This window comes from Coenobita brevimanus, chromosome 45, assembly GCF_032717465.1.
Source record: "Coenobita brevimanus isolate Jiangsu-jjx chromosome 45, ASM3271746v2, whole genome shotgun sequence".
NCBI classification, from domain to species: domain Eukaryota; kingdom Metazoa; phylum Arthropoda; class Malacostraca; order Decapoda; family Coenobitidae; genus Coenobita; species Coenobita brevimanus.
In genome coordinates, this window is record NC_136998.1 from 33220152 (window position 1) to 33226151 (window position 6000).

Here is a 6000-nt window from a genome sequence, read left to right on the forward strand (position 1 = left end):
AGATAGGGAAAGAGAAAGGAAAATGAAGGAAGAGAGGAAAAGCAGGAAAGTGTGGAGATCATGGAAATAGGGAAAAGTAAGAGGAGTGGTGGAGGAGGAGGAGGAGGAGGAGGAAACACTTAAGGGAAAGAAGTAGATGAAGGAAAAAAAACGACGAACGAGGGAGAAGGGGAGGGGAAGAAGAAGTGTCTGGAGGGGAAGAAAGAAAAAAGATTCAGATAATGCGAAGGGGAGACCGAAAAAGAGAGAGAGGAAGAGGGGAAGAAGAAGGATTGGAAAGAGGAGAATGAAATGCAGTAATAGGAGGAAAAAAGCTTAAGATTATGAAATGATGAGAGAAAATGAGAGTGAAAGAGAGGGGAAGAGAAGGAGGAAGGGGGAAGGGAATGCAGAATAAGAAGACAGGGAGGAAATGAGAAGGAAATAATGAAGAGGGAAACGAAGAGAAGAAAAGGGAACAAGGCTGCGATGATGGAGAGGTGAGAGATGAAAGCTGACGGCAAAAAAAACTCGATTTAATGAGACTAATAAAGAAGGAAAACAAGGAAAGAAAAAGGGAAATGAGTGAACGGGTGAAATGATGAGAAGGGGAAACAGGGACAGATGATGAGGGAAGAAAGAGGAGGGAACACGCAGGGAGAGGAGGTAATGAGAGAGAGAGAGAGAGAGAGAGAGAGAGAGAGAGAGAGAAAGAGAGAGAGTGCCCAGGAAAGAAAGTGTGTGTGTGTGTGTGTGTGTGTGTGTGTGTGTGTGTGTGTGTGTGTGTGTGTGTGTGTGTGTGTGTGTGTGTGTGTGTGTGTGTGTGTGTGTGTGTGTGTGTGTGTGTGTGTGTGTGTGTGTGTGTGTGTGTGTGTGTGTGTGTGTGCAAGACGGGTTAAGATGCATTTGACGTCCCCAATTAATAACCATTTTCCTTTTTATTTTCCTTTATTTCCCAGTGGCAAGATTAATGAGACAAGTTCCTCTTTTTCAGGGCAGGATCGAGGGGTATTAGTTGGGAGGAGAGAGAGAGAGAGAGAGAGAGAGAGAGAGAGAGAGAGAGAGAGAGTGTCCCATCTCCCTAAACTCTCTCTCTCTCTCTCTCTCTCATCCTACTAGCTCAATTTTTCTCCCTCCATACCTCACTTCCCAACCTCCCCCTTAAATCCTCCCTAAACCTTCCTTTCTCCCTCTTTCATCTTCTCTTTCTCTACTCTGTGTTCTTCTCCCCCTCCTTCACTCCCTCTCTCGCCTCTCATTCATTTCCCTTCCTCAGTTCATCTCCATCATCTCCCCTTTCCCCTCGTACCTTCCTTCATCCCTTCACCCCCTCATCTCATCTTCATCTGCTCCCCTTTCTTATCTCTTCACTCACGTCTTCCTTCCCTCTCTCCATCATTCTCCTCCCACTTCTCTCTCTCTCTCTCTCTCTCATCTCCCCTCATCCCCCTGGCCTTGGAAGAAATGACTGACGAAAAGGCATTCCCTAACCTTTCCATCTCTCCCTCAACTCTCCCTTTCCTTTCCCACCATTTCTTTCATCCTCTCTCACGTCTCTTTCCTCCAAAACTCTCCACCTCGCACCTCCGTCAGATCACCTCTTTCCTCTTCAGCCCTCCTCCATCTCCTCCCTCATTTCCATCTCCATTACCTTATTCCTCCTTCATCTTCTCTTTCATTTCCCTCCCTCCCTCACCCCTCTCCTCCTCAACCCTCCTTCATCTTCTCCCTCATTTCCATCCCCCATTACCCTTTCCTTCCTTCATCTTCATCATTTCCATGTCCTATTACCCTCTCCCTCCTTCACCTTCTTCATTTCCCTCCCTCCCTCACTCCTTCCCTCCTCTCATCTCCATCACCTGAACCTAGCTAGCGGGGATGGAGGGAAGAACTGACAGATTAAACGGCATTTCTGAATTAACTGTCAGATCGAGAAGGTTAGAGGGAAGGGAAAGGGTAGGGGAGAGGGAGGGGAGGGAGGGGGAAGAGGGAGAGAGAGGGGAAGGAGGAGGAAGAGGGCGAGAGAGGGGAAGGAGGGGGAAGAGCAGGAGAGAGGGGAAGAGATGAATGAAAGGTAGGGAGGAAGGGAGGAGTGAGGGGGTTAGGGAGAATAGGGAAGGGGTGGTGAGGACAGGGAAGGGGGAGAGAGAGAGAGAGAGAGAGAGAGAGATGGTAGGGAGGGGGAAGTGGGGAGGGGGAAGAGGGAGAGGGGGAAGAGAGGGAGGGGGAAGAGGGAGAGGGGGAGGAGAGGGATGGATGTCAGGGAGGGAAGAGGGAGGGAAAGTAAGGAGAGAGAGGTGAAGGAGTGAAAAGGGAGGGAGATATGAAATGAGGGAGAGAGGCGAATGGAGGTAAGGATGAGAAAGGGTGAGAGGGATGAATGGTACGAACGGAGGGAGGAGGGAAGGAAGGTAAGGAGACAGAAGGGGAGAAAAGGAAGGGAGATATGATGTAAAGGAGAGAGAGAGAGAGAGAGAAAGAGAGAGAGAGAGAGAGAGAGAGAGTGGAAGGTTGATGAAATGGGATGGAGTTGATGGAAGATGAGGGAGAAATTAGAAAAGAATGAAAGAAGGATGGAAAAATGCTGAAAGAGGGATGGAAACTGAGGTGATGAAAGATGAGAGAAAAAAATAGGAGAAGCTGGAAGGGAGATGGAAGGGGATGAAAGTGATGGTAGCTGAAGGGAAAAAAATGGAAGAGGATGGAAGAGGAATGGAAATGGGATGGAATGAATAGGAAGTTTTGGATGACAAGGGAGATAATGGAACAGGAAAGAAGAGGAATGGAAGTTGGATGGAAGAGGGAGGAAGAAGAAGGAAAGAGGGAGGACGAAGGGAAGAGGGAAGGGCGGACGAATAAACGGATAATATTTAATAAAAGTGACTGAGAAACGGAATTGAAATATAGAGGTGCTTATGGTACGATGAGAGAGAGAGAGAGAGAGTGTCCCATCCAGCTGGAGCACCTTAACCCACTAAACCACCTGGCATCGTTTAGTTATATGGTTACCACCCAACGTAGTAAGTGGCTTCCGGGGACAGAGAAACCATTTGGCCTGTCACTCAAAGTCACCCAAAGGCAACAAACCATCGAGTGAGTGGATGGTGGGCGTCATCATTCTTTTTATTCTCCCTCTAGTGTCTGTTTTTTTTTTTTTAAGTCCAATGATTACATAGTAGAATATCAGTTTCATGAAGTAACCAAAAACTGCTGCGGTCCCATCACAGCAGACTGAGCCGATCATCAAGCACACAAGACACAAGGTACGGATGGCCCTGTAAGTTGCAAAGTCTGCAACAAAAGAAAAGAGAAAAAAGAAAATGAAGAAAGAAAGAAAAAACAATCCCTGGAGGTCAATGGATATGAAAATGAAGGACGTCTGCATAAATAAATTAATCAATGAACTCTATATATGTGACGTCTTATGCAGTTTCGATTACTCTCTCTCTCTCTCTCTCTCTCTCTCTCTCTCTCTCTCTCTCTCTCTCTCTCTCTCTCTCTCTCTCTCTCGTGCATACCACCCAAAGTGGGGTACGGGTTATGTGCACATGTCACGGTGAGGGGAGAGTGGCGAGGGGAGAGAGGGGAGGAAAGGGGAAAGGGGGAAGGGTATGAGAAGGGGAAATGATGTGAAAGGGTGATGAGGTAGGAGGTAAGGGAATGAAAGAAGGGCAAAAGAACAGAAAGAGGGGGAGAAGGGGTGAGAAGGAGGAAGGTAGGTAGTGGAATGGGTGAGTAGATGGAAAGAAAATTGAGGGGAGAGGAGAGAAGGGAAAGAAGACGAGGGGAGGAGAGAGGAGTGAGATATAACGTGGGAGAGGGAAGGGAGGCAAATGAACGAATGGAAAGGGAAGGAGAGGTCTTGGGGAAGGGAGGGGAGAGGCAAGAGAGGAAAGGGAGAGAAAGTTTGGAGAGAAAGCAGTGAAGGAAAGAAACAGAAAAGGAAAAGGGGGGTGGGGGTGGATGAGCGAGAGGAAGTTGGTGTAAAAGAAGGAAGAGAAGGAGAGTGAGGAAAAAAAAGAATGGAAGGAAGATACGTGGTAGATGGAAAGGAAGTGAGGGAAAGGGAGAGGACGGACGGAGGAGAGGGAAAGGGACGGGAGTGAAACAAAGGGAGGGGAGGATGAGGTGAGAGAAGAGTGGGAAGGGAGAGAAGGGTCGGAGGGGAAGGGGAACGAAGGGCAGGGGATTGAAGGGGGAAGGGAGAGGAACAAGGGAAAGGAAGGGGGTACGCAGAACCAAACACGTAACTCCCCCGAAACATGCACAAAGAGAGCCGAAAATAACAAAAAGTAATGAAGGGTCGACCTAAGTACGAAATCAGGACAAGGAAATGAGGGCAATGAGCACGCCTGACATTCAATCTTCACGCCCACTACGCAGGAACGAAGTCATGTCACTCCATATCAGGGTCTGCGTAATGCAGAAAGGAGTGCAAAGGATGGCAGTCTGCATCCATATTCGTCCCTGCTAAAGTAAGACAAACAAGGCAGAGTCGAAAACAAGCTCCCTTCACCTAATTTTATTCCTTGACACAGTGAGCCTGAAATTCTGGAGGTCGTAGCTTAAGGGAACGACAGATTGAGGAGGGTGTTCCAGAGTTCGCTTTTTGAGTTTCTGACAGACTTGGAATAGCGACTTAACTCTTTGATGGAGAGCTGCCAAGGAATAAGTCATGTATTGTTAAAGGCTTGGGGATAGTCAACAGCGCGAATAGGCTCGAACAGAATCGTCTTGACCTGTGCTACGTACATGCAAAATTTAAAACGAAAAGTCATCCTTAAGTATACCTAAAAAAGAAAAAGAAAAGAAAATGGTGCTAGATTTTTACGTTTTTCCCCATGTATCTGACTTTCCTTTTATTTGTTTCTTTTTCTTTAAGGAAGATGAACAATGGAAAGAAAAACAAATTGGAATCTTTTTGGCAGAATATGGTAAGATTCGACGCTTTTAATAGAAAGAAGCCTTGAAACCAAATCCTTTATTATGATAACTTTTTAAATTATCATGTTCTACCTAATAATACCACCTTCACTTTAACTAGGCGTAAAGTTATATCTCCAATTAGCAGTCTCAGATATAGTAAGAAATCAACTCCAGAATATGGTCCAAGTTTCAAGGAAGTTATATGGAAAGGATGTAGAGCCATAGTGTTGTCTCATTCTACCACTGAACAACGAGGCAAGGATGTCTGCCAAATTAAACTGAACGAACATTAACTTAATCAGACTAAAACACCACCTATAGTCGGTCTGTTATCACCTGACAAGCATCCATAACCCCTTTCAGCTGAGTTGATGGTCGAGTGCAGTCAGATTGGAGGATCGATCTGACTAATAACCAAGGACACTCAATCTTGAATTTTCTGCAACCACGGCACAGTATTCAAACAGGGTGTGTAGCTCAGTTTCGTCAGTTAATACTGAAATGGTTGGCGAAACTTACATCTAACCTTCCAGTTCGAAAAATCTCCCGTTAGCTCAATAAAACCGTCTGAAGAGTAAAAATAAACTTTGTAAAATGTCATCGAATTGAAGGGTTTATGATGAAAGAATACAATGAAGGACAGAAACCGTATGAGGGCAGACTGTAAAAATCCATCTGTCTATCTGTCTATCCATCTATCTATCCATCTATCTTTCCATCTATCTATCTATCTATCTATCCATCTATCTTTCCATCTATCTATCTATCTATCTATCCATCTATCTTTCACCAGACTGCCTTCTGTCCAGTTCCCTCCCCTCTCATATACCTCTCCACCATGTCCCTCCACCTTCATCCCCAGTTTCCCCCTTCCCTCCTCCTCCTTTCCACGTCACTCACATACATTCTCCTAGTCAGTTTTTCATTCTTTTTTCTCTCCACCAGCCCAAGTTATCTCAAAGTACCCCTCCTATGGTTATTAAGACATTCAAAGGCAAAAGTAATCGAAGGTCTCAGATACGAACACTGTAATTGCAGAGTTTCGTCAAAGAGATGAATATGATAAGAATATGAAAGAAATGCAATAGGAAAGCC